We start from the raw sequence: 23,666 nt of genomic DNA, 5'->3' as shown, positions 1-23,666 counted from the left end.
TCGTCTGGTCTGAATTATAATGTTCGAAGAGTAACACAACGTACAGACAACACGTAATTTCGATAAATAAAAAGGTTTATTTTCTTGCATGGAAATCTTAAATAATTATTTATTAAACAAAAATAGCACAATTCCAGTGTTGGGTCCTGGGTAAAGCTAAATCTCAGTCCTCTCATGACTAAATTAATTACATTAAAAAACATACATTGATAAGTCTGACGCTGCCAACATACAGCTGCAATATAAAATATTATTAACCATTGAAACAAACAGGAAGGAAAAACAAATCATTCTGAAATGGGTCACATTAAACATCAATTTGCGGCTCCAGTGGCGCAGTGGTCTAAGGCACTGCATCTCAGTGCAGAGGAGTCACTACAGACCCTGGTTTGATTCCAGGCTGTATCACAACCAGCCATGATTGGGAGTCCCATAGGGCGGCACACAATTTGCCCAGCGTCGGGGTTTGGCCGGGGAAGGCTGTCATTGTAAATTGTTCTTAACGGACTTTTCTAGTTAAATAAATGAGTAGAATGTGCAAGAATTTGACATTTCTGGTTAAATGGCTGTTAATTAAAATGTAATTAAAATGCGGGAAGTTAGCTTAATGAGGGGAGTTGATGCGTTTACTAAAACAGCTAAAGTGAAAAACTCACCAGAAGTGAGTGAGGTGGGCAGAGACGACCGGATGCGCAAAGCAGTGAAACCAACAGACAGCGAGAACCTCGCGCTCGTTGCGAGGAGTGAGCTCGGTAGCTAGCAAGATTGTATAGATCTCTGGTACTTCAAATTAATGAATCCTTGTCAGTTATGCTTAGTATCTGCATAGCTAATACCATCAGTAGCAAGCTAATGTTGCTAGAAACTTGGGGAATAATAATTAAATGCACCTATATTGATGTTCCGGTGCGGGGAGTGACACCATCTACTAACCCTACCTCCAACCCTAACCTTATTCTAAACCCGACCTTAGCAAGCAGCTGACGTATAAAGTATTATTAACCATTGAAACAAACAGCAAGGAAAAACAAATCATTCTGAAATGGGTCACATTAAACATCAATTTGCGGCTCCAGTGGCGCAGTGGTCTAAGGCACTGCATCTCAGTGCAGAGGAGTCACTACAGACCCTGGTTTGATTCCAGGCTGTATCACAACCAGCCATGATTGGGAGTCCCATAGGGCTGCGCACAATTGGCCCATCGTCAGGGTTTGGCCGGGGTAGGCCGTCATTGTTGACCAGAATTTGTTCTTAACTTACTTGCCTAGTTAAATAAAGGATAAATAAAAATACCCATTTCACATGCAAAGATTAAGAAAATGCACAATAGAAAGAAACCAAAGTAATATTCCTGATATGGTACAAGGAAACGCAGAGGTGGCACTGCCATAAGGGACTCCAGAGCCTTCTGACTACACACTGTGGGGCCATATGCTGGGCTGGCTCCATCTGCTTTCCCCCCACTGCTCTTCAGTCAACACACACACACACACACACACACACACACACACACACACACACACACACACACACACACACACACACACACACACACACACACACACACACACACACACACACACACCCTCTAGTTCTACCCACCAGGGAAGGATACACAGGCAATGTACTGAGTATATCAGTACTAAATATACTGTGACACAGTCCTATACTCTATGGAATACGTGCTATACACTTACTGATTACAAAGATGCAATCAAAAAAAGATAAATTAAATTCTGAATCACAATATATAAAAGAATAAGAGCATAGTGCCCGCATGAAATAATAAGAAAAAACGAACATCACAACTAAATATTTAAATCAAAGAGAAATATCTTAACAGAGTAGTACAATTTACAAAATATACAGTTTGTTTGTAAAAGTATGAATATTGGCAATCTCCTCTAAATAACTTTGTATACTATACTACGTCAATATCTATGAGGAAAGAAACATTTGTTATTAAAAAGGACAATAGAAAAGATACCATCTATTCTCAAGAACATTCTGGACATTCAAAAGACAGGACAATATTTGCAAATATGAAAATATTTCCCCTCCTTTTAAAAATGACTTGTTTTTTTGTATAACTTTTTGTATTGTCCATCTGTAGACACTCTACAGACTATCAGTAACATTTCAACTAACCATCTACTAACGCTACCCCTAGCTCCAACCCTAACCTTATTCTAAACCTAACCTTAGCAAGCAGTTGCTTATCAACAGATGGCCAAACTATCTGTAGACACTCTACAGACTATCAGTAACATTTCAACTAACCATCTACTAACGCTACCCCTAGCTCCAACCCTAACCTTATTCTAAACCTAACCTTAGCCTTATCAACAGATGGCCAAACTATCTGTAGACAATCTACAGACTATCAGTAACATTTCAACTAACCATCTACTAACGCTACCCCTAGCTCCAACCCTAACCTTATTCTAAACCTAACCTTAGCCTTATCAACAGATGGCCAAACTATCTGTAGAGCATCTACAGATGGAAAATCCGGACTATCCAAACAAAGTGTGACCCTTATTTTTATGATCTTAAAACATAATTATTAAGCGATTTTTTTTCCAAATACATTTAATTGAAACACTAATAAAAAAATATGCATTTGAAACATAGGATTAGATACATTTGTGCTTACATTGAACAAACATGTGTAATGTTATATAAACATTTAATAGAACTGTAGAAGAAAAAGCCTACAGTGGTCTACATTTGAACCTTTCAGCAAAACCATCCAATCATAAAGCCCTGTTAGATATAGATTATTTATGTTAGCAAAAACAAAGTATTCACCATGTTTTACATTTAATTGCAAGAACTATATTATTAGGAGGGGTTGACTTACAATCAAAAACCTACGTTTCATGTATGGCTTTTAAGTTTTATGTGTGCTTGCTTTTTTTTTTAAATGGTCAAATTAATAAAAACTAAACTAAAAGTGTTAAACACGGTTATGTTCTGTTCTTATTTTTCTTGCATTTTAGAAAAGTAGCCTGTCCTATCCATCCTTCATCACCATGGCAGGAATGCAGGTTGCCAGACATTTCATATTGTTGATTCCTGAATTGTCAGTAGTAGCAGGTATCTCAGGAATCCCCTGTTAACATCTCTGTCCATGTAACCCACACACAGGGTTGTGGACTATATGTTACCTTCAACAATGTAATCCGTTACAGTTACCTGTCCACAATTTTAATCAGTTACGTAACTTTTGGATTATCCAAACTCATTATCAATCTGATTACTTTCAGTTACTTTTGGACAGAAGACAGAAAAAGATCCATCAAATGCATTTGGTGTGTCATCATAGGGGTCTCTGATTGGTGGTCATCATTTGGTGTGTCATCATAGTGGTCTTTGATTGGTGGTCATCATTTGGTGTGTCATCATAGTGGTCTCTGACATCCGGTCAGACTTGCTCAGTTGGAACAAACTTAAACTTGGGCCTTTTTTAAAAAAAATGCTGAATTGACTGTCATTAAGAAAACTGAAAAGGTGTCATAATGTATTTTTTTTCTGATATTAAAAGTAATCCAAGAAGCAATGTAATTTTTCAAAAGGATTTGTACTCTGTTTACAATAGTTTAGCTGGAATAATAACTGATTAAGGACAGTTTGTGTTACTCCCCTACCCATCATTTGTACTGTAGTCTTGCTTGCTAGGCCTTGCTCCAGCCAGGTCTCTGTGGTGAAGTGATGAACTCAGTGGCGCACTCATGTGTTGGTGGAGCAGAGGGACATCTGATGCCCAGGTCTCTGACCATCTGTCTGATGAGATGTTTGAGCTGAGGCAATCGGGTCAATGGGTCAGGAGGATCCAGTTCCCCTGTGTAGTCCAGCCTACTCTCCAACACTGCAGAGGGATAGGAGGAGGAGGAGCAGGAGGAGGAGCAAGAAGAGCAGGAGGGGGAGAGAAAGGGGAGAGACCGAGTGAGGAAGACATGGTAAGAATAAATAACAGTTCCATCATACTTACATCCATGTAAAAATGTATCTTCCTTCAACTGGATAATTTAAATGTATCTCTAAAATGAATCATTTCTGTGCCACACAGGGTCTGATGACAGTGGTATGGAACAGACATTGGTATAGGTGGCAGGTAGTCTAGTGGTTAAGAGTGTTGGGTCTGATGACAGTGGTAAGGGCAGCAGGTAGTCTAGTGGTTAAGAGTGTTGGGTCTGACAGTGGTAAGGGCAGCAGGTCGTCTAGTGGTTAAGAGTGTTGGGTCTGACAGTGGCAAGGGCAGCAGGTAGTCTAGTGGTTTAGAGTGTTGGGTCTGATGACAGTGGTAAGGACAGCAGGTAGTCTAGTGGTTAAGAGTGTTGGGTCTGATGACAGTGGTAAGGACAGCAGGTAGTCTAGTGGTTAAGAGTGTTGGGTCTGATGACAGTGGTAAGGGCAGCAGGTAGTCTAGTGGTTAAGAGTGTTGGGTCTGATGACAGTTGTAAGGGCAGCAGGTAGTCTAGTGGTTAAGAGTGTTGGGTCTGATGACAGTGGTAAGGGAAGCAGGTAGTCTAGTGGTTAAGAGTGTTGGGTCTGATGACAGTTGTAAGGGCAGCAGGTAGTCTAGTGGTTAAGAGTGTTGGGTCTGATGACAGTGGTAAGGGCAGCAGGTAGTCTAGTGGTTAAGAGTGTTGGGTCTGATGACAGTGGTAAGGGCAGCAGGTAGTCTAGTGGTTAAGAGTGTTGGGTCTGATGACAGTGGTAAGGGCAGCAGGTAGTCTAGTGGTTAAGAGTGTTGGGTCTGACAGTGGTAAGGGCAGCAGGTAGTCTAGTGGTTAAGAGTGTTGGGTGTTGGGTCTAGTGGTTAAGAGTGTTGGGTCTGACAGTGGTAAGGGCAGCAGGTAGTCTAGTGGTTAAGAGTGTTGGGTCTGACAGTGGTAAGGACAGCAGGTAGTCTAGTGGTTAAGAGTGTTGGGTCTGATGACAGTGGTGGGCAGCAGGTAGTCTAGTGGTTAAGAGTGTTGGGTCTGACAGTGGCAAGGGCAGCAGGTAGTCTAGTGGTTTAGAGTGTTGGGTCTGATGACAGTGGTAAGGGCAGCAGGTAGTCTAGTGGTTTAGAGTGTTGGGTCTGATGACAGTGGTAAGGGCAGCAGGTAGTCTAGTGGTTAAGAGTGTTGGGTCTGACAGTGGTAAGGGCAGCAGGTAGTCTAGTGGTTAAGAGTGTTGGGTCTGACAGTGGTAAGGACAGCAGGTAGTCTAGTGGTTAAGAGTGTTGGGTCTGACAGTGGTAAGGGCAGCAGGTAGTCTAGTGGTTAAGAGTGTTGGGTCTGACAGTGGTAAGGACAGCAGGTAGTCTAGTGGTTAAGAGTGTTGGGTCTGATGACAGTGGTAAGGGCAGCAGGTAGTCTAGTGGTTAAGAGTGTTGGGTCTGACAGTGGCAAGGGCAGCAGGTAGTCTAGTGGTTTAGAGTGTTGGGTCTGATGACAGTGGTAAGGACAGCAGGTAGTCTAGTGGTTAAGAGTGTTGGGTCTGATGACAGTGGTAAGGACAGCAGGTAGTCTAGTGGTTAAGAGTGTTGGGTCTGATGACAGTGGTAAGGGCAGCAGGTAGTCTAGTGGTTAAGAGTGTTGGGTCTGATGACAGTGGTAAGGGCAGCAGGTAGTCTAGTGGTTAAGAGTGTTGGGTCTGATGACAGTGGTAAGGGCAGCAGGTAGTCTAGTGGTTAAGAGTGTTGGGTCTGAAGACAGTGGTAAGGACAGCAGGTAGTCTAGTGGTTAAGAGTGTTGGGTCTGATGACAGTGGTAAGGGCAGCAGGTAGTCTAGTGGTTAAGAGTGTTGGGTCTGACAGTGGTAAGGACAGCAGGTAGTCTAGTGGTTAAGAGTGTTGGGTCTGACAGTGGTAAGGGAAGCAGGTAGTCCAGTGGTTAAGAGTGTTGGGTTTGATGACAGTGGTAAGGGAAGCAGGTAGTCTAGTGGTTAAGAGTGTTGGGTCTGATGACAGTTGTAAGGGCAGCAGGTAGTCTAGTGGTTAAGAGTGTTGGGTCTGATGACAGTGGTAGGTGGGCGACACGCTGAGTGCAACATCAATTTCAACACACGCTGTGCAGCCCAACAGGGTTCAGAAGAGCCCAACCTCGTTCTAGGACTCGAACGCTTCCTATATCAGCAGTGAGCACTTCTACCAGAAGCCGTGGGCGTACTACCCAGCGGTGGAGCAGAGGCTGGTGGTGGAGACACCGGGAGGCTCTGAGCTGCAGGACAGCCTGAGGAGCACTGAGGACCTGCTGGAGCTGGCACAGCTCTACGGTGGCCCACTGCACCCAGACAGAGCCAAGCTCTACCCTAGCTCCCTGCTGCAAGACTGGACCAAGATTCACCCCACTACCCTACAACCAGACAAGGTCTGTACTCCTTCTCGAAGATGATTGTGTGTCAGTAGTTACAACATTCATCATATCCAATATATGCCTTAGAATTGGTGTAAGTTGTGATGAAGAGACGATATCTGAAAACTAAAGTACGGTAGCTGGATTCATGACAAATCTGTTTGCCTTTGACGCCATGTTCTGTTCTGTTTCCAGGGTGTGGACCTGTATCAGAAGCCATGTTCTGTTCTGTTTCCAGGGTGTGGACCTGTATCAGAAGCCATGTTCTGTTCTGTTTCCAGGGTGTGGACCTGTATCAGAAGCCATGTTCTGTTCTGTTTCCAGGGTGTGGACCTGTATCAGAAGTCATGTTCTGTTCTGTTTCCAGGGTGTGGACCTGTATAAGAAGCCATGTTCTGTTTCCAGGGTGTGGACCTGTATAAGAAGCCATGTTCTGTTTCCAGGGTGTGGACCTGTATAAGAAGCCATGTTCTGTTCTGTTTCCAGGGTGTGGACCTGTATAAGAAGCCATGTTCTGTTCTGTTTCCAGCGTGTGGACCTGTATAAGAAGTCATGTTCTGTTTCCAGGGTGTGGACCTGTATAAGAAGCAGTATGTGAGGAGGGAGGTAGAGATTGAAGAGGTGGAGCCCAGCACAGACATAAACCCAGACCCAGACAAAGACTGTGTGCTGCATTAGCAGTGGCAGATCAACCTGTTGGATCACATTGAGGCCATGTAAAACCAAGTCACACACAGGATGGACCTCATCGAGAAGGATCTGGATGGTGAGACGTATACCACACACACTGTCCCATAAATGTTAGTCATTTAGCAGACGCTCTTATCCAGAGCAACTTATATAAAGTCTGTTTTGTTTTTAAATTAAGTTGAATTTAAGCATCAGCCACTAGTCACTAGCCACTGGTATGCACAGGTCCAATGATATCCACTTCACTTTCATGTGCATATCACGTGTGGCAGCTGTAATCAGCCAGCTGCATCCCTTACCAGCCCTCACTCACCTGCTTCTCTCAGTATTCCCTACCAGCCCTCACTCACCTGCTTCTCTCAGTATCCCCTACCAGCCCTCACTCACCTGCTTCTCTCAGTATTCCCTACCAGCCCTCACTCACCTGCTTCTCTCAGCATCCCTGTCAAGAGTCAATGTGCAGCAGGTGGGACGAAGTCAGGCGCAGGACACCGGGAATGAGAAATAAAGGTCTTTACTCAACAAAACAACAAAATATTCCACGTAGGGAAACAAACTCAACTCACAAACAAACGCGACAGCTTAACACGCAACAAACACGCACAAAACCAATGGGGAAACCAGAGGGTTAAATAGGGACCAATAACTAAGAAATGGAAATCAGGTGTGTACAATGAAGACAAAACAAATGGAAAAACAAAACGTGGATCGGTGGCAAAACCGGTGACGACGACCGCCGAACGCCGCCCGAACAAGGAGAGGGACCAACTTCGGCAGAAGTCGTGACAATCCCCTACCAGCCCTCACTCAGCTGCTTCTCTCAGCATTCCCTACCAGCCCTCACTCAGCTGCTTCTCTCGGCATTCCCTACCAGCCCTCGCTCAGCTGCTTCTCTCAGCCTTCCCTACCAGCCCTCATTCAGCTGCTTCTCTCAGCATTCCCTACCAGCCCTCACTCACCTGCTTAAAACATTCCCAAACCAGAAACCGTGGATTGATGGCAGCATTCGCGTGAAACTGAAAGCGCGAACCACTGCTTTTAATCAGGGCAAGGTGACCGGTAACATGACCGAATACAAACAGTGTAGCTATTCCCTCCGCAAGGCAATCAAACTAGCTAAGCGTCAGTATAGAGACAAAGTAGAATCTCAATTCAACGGCTCAGACACAAGAGGTATGTGGCAGGGTCTACAGTCAATCACGGATGACAAAAAGAAAACCAGCCCCGTCACGGACCAGGATGTCTTGCTCCCAGGCAGACTAAATAACTTTTTTGCCCGCTTTGAGGACAATACAGTGCCACTGACACGGCCTGCAACCAAAACATGCGGACTATCCTTCACTGCAGCCGAGGTGAGTAAAACATTTAAACGTGTTAACCCTCGCAAGGCTGCAGGCCCAGACGGCATCCCCAGCCGCGCCCTCAGAGCATGCGCAGACCAGCTGGCTGGTGTGTTTACGGACATATTCAATCAATCCCTATCCCAGTCTGCTGTTCCCACATGCTTCAAGAGGGCCACCATTGTTCCTGTTCCCAAGAAAGCTAAGGTAACTGAGCTAAACGACTACCGCCCCGTAGCACTCACTTCCGTCATCATGAAGTGCTTTGAGAGACTAGTCAAGGACCATATCACCTCCACCCTACCTGACACCCTAGACCCACTGCAATTTGCTTACCGCCCAAATAGGTCCACAGACGATGCAATCTCAACCACACTGCACACTGCCCTAACCCATCTGGACAAGAGGAATACCTACGTGAGAATGCTGTTCATCGACTACAGCTCGGCATTTAACACCATAGTACCCTCCAAGCTCGTCATCAAGCTCGAGACCCTGGGTCTCGACCCCGTCCTGTGCAACTGGGTACTGGACTTCCTGACGGGCCGCCCCCAGGTGGTGAGGGTACGCAACATCTCCACCCCGCTGATCCTCAACACTGGGGCCCCACAAGGGTGGGTTCTGAGCCCTCTCCTGTACTCCCTGTTCACCCACGACTGCGTGGCCAGCATGCCTCCAACTCAATCATCACGTTTGCGGACGACACAACAGTGGTAGGCTTAATTACCAACAACGACGAGACGGCCTACAGGGAGGAGGTGAGGGCCCTCGGAGTGTGGTGTCAGGAAAATAACCTCACACTCAACGTCAACAAAACTAAGGAGATGATTGTGGACTTCAGGAAACAGCAGAGGGAACACCCTATCCACATCGATGGAACAGTAGTGGAGAGGGTAGCAAGTTAAGTTCCTCGGCATACACATCACAGACAAACTGAATTGGTCCACCCACACAGACAGCATCGTGAAGAAGGCACAGCAGCGCCTCTTCAACCTCAGGAGGCTGAAGAAATTTGGCTTGTCACCAAAAGCACTCACAAACTTCTACAGATGCAATCGAGAGCATCCTGGCGGGCTGTATCACCGCCTGGTACGGCAACTGCTCCGCCCACAACCGGAAGGCTCTCCAGAGGGTAGTGAGGTCTGCACAACGCATCACCGGGGGCAAACTACCTGCCCTCCAGGACACCTACACCACCCGATGTTACAGGAAGGCCATAAAGATCATCAAGGACAACAACCACCCGAGCCACTGCCTGTTCACCCTGCTACCGTCCAGAAAGCGAGGTCAGTACAGGTGCATCAAAGCTGGGACCGAGAGACTGAAAAACAGATTCTATCTCAAGGCCATCAGACTGTTAAACAACAATCGCTAACACAGAGAGGCTGCTGCCTACATACTGACTCAAATCATTGGCCACTTTAATAAATGGATCACTAGTCACTTTAAATAATGCCCCTTTAATAATGTTTACATATCTTACATTACTCATCTCATATGTATATCATGTTCTATACCATCTATTGCATCTATTGCCTATGCCGCTCGGCCATTGCTCATCAATATATTTATATGTACATAATCGTATTCCATCCCTTTACATTTGTGTATATAAGGTAGTTGTTGTGGAATTGTTAGATTTCTTGCTAGATATTACTGCAGTCAGAACTAGAAGCACAAGCATTTAGCTATACTCGCATTAACATCTGCTAACCATGTGTATGTGACCAATAAAATTGGATTTGAAACTTGGTCGGCCAGAACTGGGCACTTGGCTCATACCCAGGAGGCCTGCAAGTTCCAAAACAAATGCAATCACTTTTCACCCGGTGCAAACTATGCCTACCCGGGCCACTTCAATCGAATCCCCTCATTAGCTAGGTTTACATCAAATTGGCGACAGCCCTTCATGCAGATATTCAAAAATGTACACAAATACAATATGCACATTTTCCCACCAGAGATGTGTTTCCATCAAACTGACTTATTGCAGTTAAAAAGCTGTGTATGATGAGGTAGAGCACATACATCGTATTTGCGGTTAAATTCCCAAGTAGTGAATAAAAACATTTAAAAAAAAAAGTTAAATGGGTTACCATCACATTTTCAACTCTACTGATCGTTGTGTCACAAAAAATGTTTGCGCTATATAGCGAGTGCGGGTAGGCCAGCCTACATGACGAGATTATTATGGACAATATTATTTTTAGTTGTCCAACGACCGCCAAGCATCGATGATCATGTCACCAGAATAAGCCCCTCGATATTTATTGGAGATGAGCATCAATTGAGCTCATAACCTTGCACTTTCACCACCCAGTGAAGTGATCAGAATTGATTTAATCTGTACCCTAATGAACAGCGTGCTTTCCCGACTGTTCGTAGTGGGAAGACCACATAACATGTCGCGTGGATATTTAATCTATAAATCCAGCAAGCGCCAAGACCGTCTCCTAAAGTTGATTCAGCTGCGGGATCGGGGCACCACCAGTACAGAGCTTGCTTGGCAGCAGGCACGCAAAAGTGAGGCGAAGACTTTTGAACGATGGCCTGGTGTCAAGAAGGGCCGCAAAGAAGCCACTTCTCTCTAGGAAAAACATCAGGAACAGATTGATATTCTGCAAAAGGTACAGGGATTGGACTGCTGAGGACTGGGGTAAAGTCATTTTCTCTGATGAATCCCCTTTACGATTGTTTGGGGCATCCTGTAAAAAGCTTGTCCCGGAGAAGACAAAGTGAGCGCTACCATCAGTCCTTTGTCATGCCAACAGTAAAGAATCCTGAGACCATTCATGTGTGGGGTTGCTTCAGTCAAGGGAGTGGGCTCACTCACAATTTGGCCTAAGAACACAGACATGAATAAAGAATGGTACAAACACATCCTCCGAGAGCAACTTCTCCCAACCATCCAGGAACAGTTTGGTGATGAACAAAGCCTTTTCCAGCATGTTGGGGCACCTTGCCATAAGGCAAAAGTGATAACTAAGTGGCTCGGGGAACAAAACATTAATATTTTGGTTCCATGGCCAGGAAACTCCCCAGACCTTAATCCCATTGAGAACTTGTGGTCAATCCTCAAGAGGTGGGTGGACAAACAAAAACCCACAAATTCTGACAAACTCCAAGCATTGATTATGCAAGAATGAGCTGCCATCAGTCAGGACGTGGCCCAGAAGTTAATTGACAGCATGCCAGGACGGATTCCAGAGGTCTTGAAAAAGAAGGGTGAACACTGCAAATATTGACTCTTTGCATCAACTTCATGTAATTATCAATAAAAGCCTTTGACACTTATGAAATGCTTGTAATTATACTTCAGTATTCCATAGTAATATCTGACAAAAATATCTAAAGACACTGAAGCAGCAAACTTTGTGAAAATTAATATTTGTGTCATTCTCAAAACTTTTGGCCACGTTTGCTATTTAACGCAACAGTTTGTGACAAAACTATCGGTCAGGTTTAAAATGCAAACACATTGCATGTTGTTTTATTTTATTCGGCACCTGAAAATGGAAGCGAAAAGGTACATTGTGTGCACTACGTCAACAAACACTGATTTTGTTTTTATCCACAGCGAATCCATATGTATATTCACATGAAAATCTGTAGGCAATCGGATGGAAACCTAGCTAGTGACAGTGATAGAAGTCGGACAAAAGTGACTCATTTACATTTACATTTAAGTCATTTAGCAGACGCTCTTATCCAGAGCGACTCGATCTTGTTTACATTCTCAGAAGCGCTAACACAGTTTCTGATTTATTTAAATTAAACAGCGCACTAACCGTGACTTTACATTAAACCCATAGACATATTAAAACCGGTGCTATCAAAAACATGACATGCGATTAATGTACAGTAAATATCTGAATCCAGTTGGCCCGCGGATGAAACGTGCGTGCGACGTCAGAATGCCTGCACAATTATTCCTTGACAAATAACACTTTCCTCATAAACTTCCAAAAGCTTTATCTAACAGATGCACGTGTTCTAATCTGTTAACGTAATTGTGTTAAAACAGTGAAAACCATAATTTAACACTGTAAAAAGAAAAGTTCGCTTCCGCGTTGTACTCATAGCTACTTCCGCCGATATCGAATGAATGACTGTTTACAATTTATGACGGAATGTCGATACAGACGTTTCATAGGATGCAGCCACTGTCAATCAGTGGTTTCCTTTCCCGGGGCCCCCGTAACCACAGTCTGAGAACACAGAACTTTAACTTCACTTATGCACCAAATCAAATAAATACAATTAGATACTATACTTCACTTGAGTTTCCAAACTTTTCCCTAAACAAATTATTTTGCTGTAGCTAGCGAATATTAGCTAACGTTACCAAGACGAGACGGACATCATCACGCACGCTTTGCAGGCAAGTTTCATATCCACAGAAGCGTCACACCATTACCGCCACCAAAACCTTTTACATTTTAGTTTTACATGTACATTATACAGCTACATTTAAATACAGTGTATATGTTCTTTACAAAGAAGCTAGATAGACGTTTACCTTGTGCTCCGCAGTTGTTTCACACTGCGTTGCAAATCCTTCGAGCAACGTGCTCCTCGGGCCTCTATGGACAACGTATGTTGTCTGGCAGAGCAAGGTCACAGTTCCTAAGCAGATAACTAATGCGTTTGCACTATTTTATTTATTTATTTTTTATTTCACCTTTATTTAACCAGGTAGGCAAGTTGAGAACACGTTCTCATTTACAATTGCGACCTGGCCAAGATAAAGCAAAGCAGTTCGACACATACAATGACAGAGTTACACATGGAGTAAAACAAACATACAGTAGAAATAAGTCTATATACGATGTGAGCAAATTAGGTGAGAAGGGAGGTAAAGGCAAAAAAAGGCCATGGTGGCAAAGTAAATACAGTATAGCAAGTAAAACACTGGAATGGTAGATTTGCAATGGAAAAATGTGCAAAGTAGAAATAAAACTGCCTCCTAGCTCAAGAACAAGAAGTGTACATAAAATGTTCGATTTCTTTCTATTATGAAATGTAACTTTTTTTTCCTGTTTTCTAATCGTTTCTCGCATTATTTTTTTGTCTTGGAGAGAGAGAATATAGGCTGCACAGTGATGATCCATGTGCTTTTTTAGTTTGTATTTTTCAATTATATTCTGTATCATTTTGATTCCCCTTTGTGTTAAAATATCCCAGTGTACAGGCTTTGTGATGAACCTACACTATATGTTGGACTTTGAGAAGATTAGGACTTAAGTCCTCTTTTGTATGAAATGCAGTAGTCATCATTTGATGAACTTGTGTTTTGCATTGCTCATGTAACCATACGTAAACAAATGCTATAAAACATCTGTCCACCAGAGAGCAGTATTGCTGTAATTTAGGAGAACAGATCTCCTTGCAACTGCTACCAACTCCGTACATATATAATGTAGATGTTATGTCCAGCCACTTCTCATTATAGTTTATTAAGGGTCCAATGCAAACGTTACCTCAATATCAAATAATTTCTAGGTAACAATTAAGTTCCTTCCTGTGATTGTTTTCAATTTCAATGGTAAAAAAAATAAAGCTTCTTAGCAAAGGGCAATTTCTCTAGCAAGAATTTTGAAAAAACTGTAGGAGTGGGGAGGGGAGGGGGAAGCTGTTGTTGGCAGAGAGGTTCGGAACGCTCTTTCTTACTGGTCTTTTAACTAATTTACCACATGGTGATGTCATCGTGGAAGGCCAAAACTCCTTCCCACCAAAACAGGCTGTAATTTCGGGTGGTCTTTTCAAACAGCTTTTACACTAAAAGTACATTATCATAATTTTCACAATTTCACAGTTATTCCAACATCATATTGTGAAAATATATACACTGCTCCAAAAAATAAAGGGAACACTAAAATAACACATCCTAGATCTGAATGAATGAAATATTCTTATTAAATACTTTTTTCTTTACATAGTTGAATGTGCTGACAACAAAATCGCACAAAAATGATCAATGGAAATCAAATGTATCAACCCATGGAGGTCTGGATTTGGAGTCACACTCAAAATTAAAGTGGAAAACCACACTACAGGCTGATCCAACTTTAATGTAATGTCATTAAAACAAGTCAAAATGAGGCTCATTACTGTGTGTGGCCTCCACGTGCCTATATGACCTCCCTACAACGCCTGGGCATGCTCCTGATGAGGTGGCGGATGGTCCCCTGAGGGATCTCCTCCCAGACCTGGACTAAAGCATCCACCAACTCCTGGACAGTCTGTGGTGCAACGTGGTGTTGGTTGATGGAGCGAGACATGATGTCCCAGATGTGCTCAATTGGATTCAGGTCTGGGGAACGGGCGTGCCAGTCCATAGCATCAATGGCTTCCTCTTGCAGGAACTGCTGACACACTCCAGCCACATGAGGTCTAGCATTGTCTTGCATTAGGAGGAACCCAGGGCCAACCGCACCAGCATATGGTCTCACAAGGGGTCTGAGGATCTCATCTCGGTACCTAATGGCAGTCAGGCTACCTCTGGCGAGCACATGGAGGGCTGTGCGGCCCCCCAAAGAAATGCCACCCCACATGTTGCAGGCAGCAGAACGTTCTCCACGGCGTCTCCAGACTCTGTCACATCTGTCACGTGCTCAGTGTGAACTTGCTTTCATCTGTGAAGAGCACAGGGCGCCAGTGGCGAATTTGCCAATCTTGGTGTTCTCTGGCAAATGCCAAACGTCCTGCACGGTGTTGGGCTGTAAGCACAACCCCCACCTGTGGACGTCGGGCCCTCATACCACCCTCATGGAGTCTGTTTCTGACCGTTTGAGCAGACACATGCACATTTGTGGCCTGCTGGAGGTCATTTTGCAGGGCTCTGGCAGTGCTCCTCCTTGCACAAAGGCAGAGGTAGCGGTCCTGCTGCTGGGTTGTTACCCTCCTACGTCCTCCTCCACGTCACCTGATGTACTGGCCTGTCTCCTGGTAGCGCCTCCATGCTCTGGACACAACGCTGACAGACACAGCAAACCTTCTTGCCACAGCTCGCATTGATGTGCCATCCTGGATGAGCTGCACTACCTGAGCCACTTGTGTGGGTTGTAGACTCCTTTCTCATACTACCACTAGAGTGAAAGCACCGCCAGCATTCAAAAGTGACCAAAACATCAGCCAGGAAGCATAGGAACTGAGAAGTGGTCTGTGGTCATCACCTGCAGAACCAGTCCTTTATTGGGGGTGTCTTGCTAATTGCCTATAATTTCCACCTGTTGTCTATTTCATTTGCACAACAGCATGTGAAATTTATTGTCAATCAGTGTTGCTTCCTAAGTGGACAGTTTGATTTCACAGAAGTGTGATTGACTTGGAGTTACATTGTGTTGTTTATGTGTTACCTTTATTTGTTTGAGCAGAGTATATATATATATATATATAAAACACAGCAACATCAAGTTTTTGACTGCACTGGGCCTTTAAGAGCAACTTCAGCAATGTGCTTTTGTATTTTCCTTGATAATGATCAGTCACTGTGCTCGATAATTGCCAGGTCGCAATTGTTTAATCAAACCCATGTAGTGACCACTTGTGCCCTGTGGATGGGAGCATTGTCATCCTGGAAGAGACCACGCCCATCAGCATAGAAATGGTTCACAACAGGTTGAAGGTCATCACTTTGAATGGCTGTGTATTTATTGGTGTTTACCTTGCCCTCTAAGGGGATGATGAGTGGACCTAAACCATGCAAGGAAAATGCACCCCACACCAGAACCCTCATTTACTCAAATGTTTCCTGTATTTTGTGCATTTTGCAGACTTATTTATTGCAGGTCTGCTTATTCTCCTCGACTTGGCCTGATGCTTACAACTGTCCAGGAAGATACCAGAGCTTTGCTTTAACACAGAGTTACCACGGCTCTGTTGGGATTGTGGTAACATATGCTGCTTATTCTCGACTTGGCCTGATGCTTACAGCTGTCCAGGAAGATACCAGAGCTTTGCTTTAACACAGAGTTACCACGGCTCTGTTGGGATTGTGGTAACATATGCTGCTTATTCTCGACTTGGCCTGATGCTTACAGCTGTCCAGGAAGATACCAGAGCTTTGCTTTAACACAGAGTTACCACGGCTCTGTTGGGATTGTGGTAACATATGCTGCTTATTCTCGACTTGGCCTGATGCTTACAGCTGTCCAGGAAGATACCAGAGCTTTGCTTTAACACAGAGTTACCACGGCTCTGTTGGGATTGTGGTAACATATGCTGCTTATTCTCCTCGACTTGGCCTGATGCTTACAACTGTCCAGGAAGATACCAGAGCTTTGCTTTAACACAGAGTTACCACGGCTCTGTTGGGATTGTGGTAACATATGCTGCTTATTCAGAGCTTTGCTTTAACACAGAGTTACCACGGCTCTGTTGGGATTGTGGTAACGACTTGGCCTGATGCTTACAGCTGTCCAGGAAGATACCAGAGCTTTGCTTTAACACAGAGTTACCACGGCTCTGTTGGGATTGTGGTAACATATGCTGCTTATTCTCGACTTGGCCTGATGCTTACAGCTGTCCAGGAAGATACCAGAGCTTTGCTTTAACACAGAGTTACCACGGCTCTGTTGGGATTGTGGTAACATATGCTGCTTATTCTCGACTTGGCCTGATGCTTACAGCTGTCCAGGAAGATACCAGAGCTTTGCTTTAACACAGAGTTACCACGGCTCTGTTGGGATTGTGGTAACATATGCTGCTTATTCTCCTCGACTTGGCCTGATGCTTACAACTGTCCAGGAAGATACCAGAGCTTTGCTTTAACACAGAGTTACCACGGCTCTGTTGGGATTGTGGTAACATATGCTGCTTATTCTCGACTTGGCCTGATGCTTACAGCTGTCCAGGAAGATACCAGAGCTTTGCTTTAACACAGAGTTACCACGGCTCTGTTGGGATTGTGGTAACATATGCTGCTTATTCTCGACTTGGCCTGATGCTTACAGCTGTCCAGGAAGATACCAGAGCTTTGCTTTAACACAGAGTTACCACGGCTCTGTTGGGATTGTGGTAACATATGCTGCTTATTCTCCTCGACTTGGCCTGATGCTTACAACTGTCCAGGAAGATACCAGAGCTTTGCTTTAACACAGAGTTACCACGGCTCTGTTGGGATTGTGGTAACATATGCTGCTTATTCTCGACTTGGCCTGATGCTTACAGCTGTCCAGGAAGATACCAGAGCTTTGCTTTAACACAGAGTTACCACGGCTCTGTTGGGATTGTGGTAACATATGCTGCTTATTCTCGACTTGGCCTGATGCTTACAGCTGTCCAGGAAGATACCAGAGCTTTGCTTTAACACAGAGTTACCACGGCTCTGTTGGGATTGTGGTAACATATGCTGCTTATTCTCGACTTGGCCTGATGCTTACAGCTGTCCAGGAAGATACCAGAGCTTTGCTTTAACACAGAGTTACCACGGCTCTGTTGGGATTGTGGTAACATATGCTGCTTATTCTCCTCGACTTGGCCTGATGCTTACAGCTGTCCAGGAAGATACCAGAGCTTTGCTTTAACACAGAGTTACCACGGCTCTGTTGGGATTGTGGTAACATATGCTGCTTATTCTCCTCGACTTGGCCTGATGCTTACAGCTGTCCAGGAAGATACCAGAGCTTTGCTTTAACACAGAGTTACCACGGCTCTGTTGGGATTGTGGTAACATATGCTGCTTATTCTCCTCGACTTGGCCTGATGCTTACAGCTGTCCAGGAAGATACCAGAGCTTTGCTTTAACACAGAGTTACCACGGCTCTGTTGGGATTGTGGTAACATATGCTGCTTATTTGTCAAATACGTTCAGATGTGACAGTGTTGGGATGTGTTAGGTGCTGTGAAAGACATCATTCTATCATAACATACCTAATGGTATCCTCGGCCCCCGCAACCAAAATTGTGTAAACGCTGGCCTCTGGCCATCTACTCCATGTTTCTGTAGGTCACCAGACTAAAACCCTGAAATGCATATTGATGTCAATGGGAGACGTGCACAAGTTCAACTCATCCCTTGTTAACTAACACAAATGTAAACGCAACATGCAAATGTCAAAGATTTTACCTACTTACAATTCATATAAGGAAATTAGTCAATTGTAATAAATTCTTTAGGCCCAAATGTATGGATTTCACATGATCTGGGAATACTGATATGAATATGTTGGTCACAGATACCTTAAAAAAAAAAGTAGGAGCATGGATCAGAAAAGCAGTTGGTATTTGGTGTGCAGCGTGACACATCTCCTTCACATAGAGTTGATCAGACTGTTGACTGTGGAATGTTGTTCCACTGCTTTCCGATGGCTGTGTGAAGTTACTTGGGGCCCTGTGTTCACAACGTTGACATCCGCAAACCGCTCGCCCACACGACGCCATCTGCCCGGGTAGAGTTGAAACTGGGATTCATCTGGCAACCGCTCGGATGGACATTTTTCTGCAGTCAGCATGCCATATGCATGCTCCCTGAACTTGAGACATCTGTGGCATTGTGTTGTGTGACAAAACGGCTCATTTTAGAATGGCCTTTTATTGTCCCCAGCACAAGGATCATGTTTTTAAATCAGCTTCTTCTTGATATGCCACACCAGTCAGGCAGATGGAATATCTTGGCAAAGGAGAAATGCTCACTAACAGGGAGGTACACAAATTTGTGTTCAATTTGAGAGAAATAATAATATTGTGCGTATGTCATTTCTGGGATCTTATATTTCAGCTCATGAAACCAACACTTTACATGTTATGTTTATTTTTGTTCAGTATAAAACAAGTGATGACAAATTTTGTTTACAAACTTTATTTTTTCAATTATTTATGAAATAAATCCATCCACACAATCACCGTTGCTGTTTTTCTTGTTTTCGAAAACTCACACCAACATACCCAAAAGACCTGCAAGCATATTTACAACGAGTCAATAGCACCCATCATGTGAGGGCCAGGGAAGAGGAAGCACAATGGACGGGGGGGCACACGCATGTAACTGTCATCAAACACAGTCTAAACATGACACACTTCAGTTTATCATCTCAACAAACATTATCAACACTCATTCCAGTTAGGAAAAAAAAAAAAAAAAGAGTCCAAAATGATTTATCAAATCAAGAAATTACACCGCTGACTCGCATCGTAAGCATTGATGTCAAACTAAGAGAATAATGACATTACTGAAGAATGGAACTCTTTTTCACAATATTGTGGAATCATGTTATTATAACCGTCATTGTTTTGAACATTCAGTGACCAAAGACCATGCTACTATTCATATATAACACTGTGTATATATATATATATATATATATATATGAATCATCAGCAACTGAAGAACACAGGATGGAGAAGAGTTAAACCAGAGCTTCAGGAGTTCAGTGTCTTAATTACAGGTCCACAGCTGTTTTATTAAAGGTCTGTGTATAGATTCTAGAAGAACACTCACATTGTGATACAATTACAAGAACTTTAGCAATAGACCAGTGACTGCTGGCTCCTGAATTCTCCCTCCTCGTTCTGCAGGCTCAGTATATATCTCTCATGCACTCCCAGAACAACTGGCCCTGCATAGCCATTCTCCACCCCACCTCAGAGCTGCCCCTGCTGGCTAGAGGTGAGGAGAAAGCTGGGTAGTGTCCTCTGATGTGGCTATGGAGTACCCAACTCTCGGTGGCTTGGGTTTTCGTAAGACGAACAGTAAAGCATTAATGCAGGAAACGAAGGAGCGGCCGCTGTAAATGCTGTGAGTGCAGAAAAGGGGTTAACAACCATATAACCTCTAGATGCAATTTTCTGGCTAAACACACCCTCTAATTTAGGGGCTCCAGCTTCCAGTAACTACGGAGCATATGCTATATGAACAGACTCCTACCACACAAACACACACATTTACAGTTGACACACGCATAGTCGGCAAACACACACACACACTGATGTGCAAAGTACTTACGTACACGTGCGTATACATACACACAAGCCTCGCAGCACAGACCCCATCACTAAGATGAGGTAGACACAGAGAAAACATGTGGGGCATTAAAACCTAAACCCTGACCACACTGCTAAATATAACGGAAACCGCATGGCCCTTAAGACAGCTGAAATATGGATTTTAAACCCTCTTCTCCTTATGTGGCATACGATTTTGAGGAATAGGAAAGTCCTTGTTAGGCAATATTGTCTAAAAATACTAAATCGGCGTGTTTTTTGTCCTCCCAGTATATGGCACTAAACTAATGTACCCCCAGACCCTTAAACCACTGCCAGATTGCCTCTCCCTTTGGCTTGCACTGTAAATCCACCACTGTCTGCGTGGCTAAGGCTTTAGGTCCAGGCAGCAGCGCTCTCATTTTCTCCTGCATCCCTTTCCCCTGACCTGCTAATAGCTCAAATTAGCATTTTTACAAGCTCCATCAAAGGTATAATTGTGTTCCACTGAAGGGAGGATAAAAATATTTTTGGCCCTCTCCAAAAATAAGCCAAATGTAATTGTCTGGAGTAAAACAGCAGAAAGTGCTCCACAGATTTTCCCTAGCCCCCCCCAACTCCACTGCTGAGGAGAATATAAATGTGTTTTCCTCATTTTAATCTGAGACTCTGTCTCTCACATATGTACACACATCTCTGCCCAACTGATGGGTTTTATCATTTTTATTTGAAGAGAAACCGTTTAGAAATAAATATCTATATTTGTTGTTGCCCAGAGGGGGAATCTGTCTCTGCAGCCAGTGGAGAAGTCTAAACCTTACTATCAACTCATCCTGCAGCTCTGGCAACACAGACAGAATTCATATTCAAATTAGTCAAAAAAGCGTTCCAAATGAAATGCGAAGGAAATCGTTGCTTTGCAGACACACATAATAAAGGAAAAGAGAACGGAATAATACAGATTCTGTCGAGATGAGACATCATCATCATTCACTACCATGGCAGTCAGATACATATGTGGCACTCGAAGCAGGAACTAATTCCCCCCACAATAAAAACATCATCATATTTACACATTTGTCTCTGGACCTTTCCCTGCACACATGCTTCTTGTGCATAATAGTCTCGTATTGCGATTGTTCTTCTTCACATGCTGAATCTCACGGCAGCACGGTCCAGTGTTTGGAGCAGAAACAGTAGCACAGGAGGCTGTTGAGGGGAGGACGGCTCATAATAAATGGCTGGAATGGAGCAAATGGAAAGACATGAAAGACCTGGAAACCGTGTGCTTGATACCATTCCACTGATTCTGCTGCAGTCATTAACACGAGCCCAAGAACACTGTGTACTGTATGTCCTGCTTTCCAACGGATAAACAGTCTCCCACTACCATCACATGTGAGCTTGTCCCAAAGTCTCAAACAATAAGGGAAGATGATTCGGAGCACGAAAAACCATCTAGATACCCGGTCACTGTCTGTGTAGTTCACTGTGTGTATTCCACTGTCTGTGCAGTCCACTGTGTGTAGTCCACTGTCTGTGCAGTCCACTGTCTGTGCAGTCCACTGTGTGTATTCCACTGTCTGTGCAGTCCACTGTCTGTGCAGTCCACTGTGTGTAGTCCACTGTCTGTGCAGTCCACTGTGTGTAGTCCACTGTCTGTGCAGTCCACTGTCTGTGCAGTCCACTGTGTGTATTCCACTGTCTGTGCAGTCCACTGTCTGTGCAGTCCACTGTGTGTAGTCCACTGTCTGTGCAGTCCACTGTGTGTAGTCCACTGTCTGTGCAGTCCACTGTCTGTGCAGTCCACTGTGTGTATTCCACTGTCTGTGCAGTCCACTGTCTGTGCAGTCCACTGTGTGTAGTCCACTGTCTGTGCAGTCCACTGTCTGTGCAGTCCACTGTGTGTAGTCCACTGTCTGTGCAGTCCACTGTCTGTGCAGTCCACTGTGTGTAGTCCACTGTCTGTGCAGTCCACTGTCTGTGCAGTCCACTGTCTGTGCAGTCCACTGTCTGTGTAGTCCACTGTCTGTGTAGTCCACTGTCTGTGCAGTCCACTGTCTGTGTAGTCCACTGTCTGTGTAGTCCACTGTCTGTGCAGTCCACTGTCTGTGCAGTCCACTGTGTGTAGTCCACTGTCTGTGTAGTCCACTGTCTGTGCAGTCCACTGTCTGTGCAGTCCACTGTGTGTAGTCCACTGTCTGTGTAGTCCACTGTCTGTGTAGTCCACTGTCTGTGTAGTCCACTGTCTGTGTAGTCCACTGTCTGTGCAGTCCACTGTCTGTGCAGTCCACTGTGTGTAGTCCACTGTCTGTGCAGTCCACTGTCTGTGCAGTCCACTGTGTGTAGTCCACTGTCTGTGCAGTCCACTGTCTGTGCAGTCCACCGTCTGTGTAGTCCACTGTCTGTGTAGTCCACTGTCTGTGCAGTCCACTGTCTGTGCAGTCCACTGTCTGTGCAGTCCACTGTGTGTAGTCCACTGTCTGTGCAGTCCACTGTCTGTGCAGTCCACTGTCTGTGTAGTCCACTGTCTGTGCAGTCCACTGTCTGTGTAGTCCACTGTCTGTGCAGTCCACTGTCTGTGATCCTCCGGCTATTGTGTTCGTGAACCAGAGGGAATCTAGGGTTGAGATGTGATATGGTTGATGAGAAGTGTGAAGGAACAGAGGGCTTGTTGTGAATAAGGTGGTAGACAGTTGTAGAGTTGTATGATAGAAAGACAGAGCAGCTATAGTTGAGGGCTGATGAACAAGTGCAACTCTCCAGGGCATGGTGATGGATAAAGAGATGACCCCCTCAGAGGAGGCCCTTGATAAAGAGGGATATAGTTGGCTCCCTCAGAGGAGGCCCTTGATAAAGAGGGATATAGTTGGCTCCCTCAGAGGAGGCCCTTGATAAAGAGGGATATAGTTGGCTCCCTCAGAGGAGGCCCTTGATGAAGAGGGATAGAGTTGGCTCCCTCAGAGGAGGCCCTTGATAAAGAGGGATAGAGTTGGCTCCCTCAGAGGAGGCCCTTGATGAAGAGGGATAGAGTTGGCTCCCTCAGAGGAGGCCCTTGATAAAGAGGGATAGAGTTGGCTCCCTCAGAGGAGGCCCTTGATGAAGAGGGATAGAGTTGGCTCCCTCAGAGGAGGCCCTTGATGAAGAGGGATAGAGTTGGCTCCCTCAGAGGAGGCCCCTCAGAGGAGGCCCTTGATGAAGAGGGATAGAGTTGGCTCCCTCAGAGGAGGCCCTTGATGAAGAGGGATAGAGTTGGCTCCCTCAGAGGAGGCCCTTGATGAAGAGGGATAGAGTTGGCTCCCTCAGAGGAGGCCCTTGATAAAGAGGGATAGAGTTGGCTCCCTCAGAGGAGGCCCTTGATGAAGAG

General features: G+C 44.6%; 1 protein-coding gene and 1 long non-coding RNA gene across 12 annotated transcripts in view; both read right to left on the bottom strand.

Annotated features, from left to right (window-relative positions):
• Positions 1-54: 54 nt before the first annotated feature.
• On the bottom strand, positions 55-13,955 carry LOC118359545 (uncharacterized). Its single transcript, XR_008082793.1, has 2 exons — positions 12,897-13,955; positions 55-3,871 (listed from the first exon to the last, which is right to left on the bottom strand). It is a non-coding gene; the product is annotated as an uncharacterized LOC118359545 (long non-coding RNA).
• A 5,207-nt stretch (positions 13,956-19,162) lies between these two features.
• Positions 19,163-23,666, bottom strand: part of LOC118360259 (rho GTPase-activating protein 39-like) — a 161,128-nt gene continuing 156,624 nt past the window's right edge. For 3 of the 11 annotated variants that reach the window (XM_052481697.1, XM_052481707.1, XM_052481706.1), the window contains one exon: positions 19,163-23,463. The gene's annotated coding sequence lies outside the window, so the exon portion shown is untranslated. The other 8 variants (XM_052481698.1, XM_052481699.1, XM_052481702.1 and 5 more) reach the window with 8 other exon arrangements.

This window comes from Oncorhynchus keta, chromosome 27 (assembly GCF_023373465.1).
Source record: "Oncorhynchus keta strain PuntledgeMale-10-30-2019 chromosome 27, Oket_V2, whole genome shotgun sequence".
Lineage (NCBI taxonomy): Eukaryota > Metazoa > Chordata > Actinopteri > Salmoniformes > Salmonidae > Oncorhynchus > Oncorhynchus keta.
Note: the sequence above shows the minus strand (reverse complement) of the source record. Positions and strands in the feature narration are given on the sequence as shown.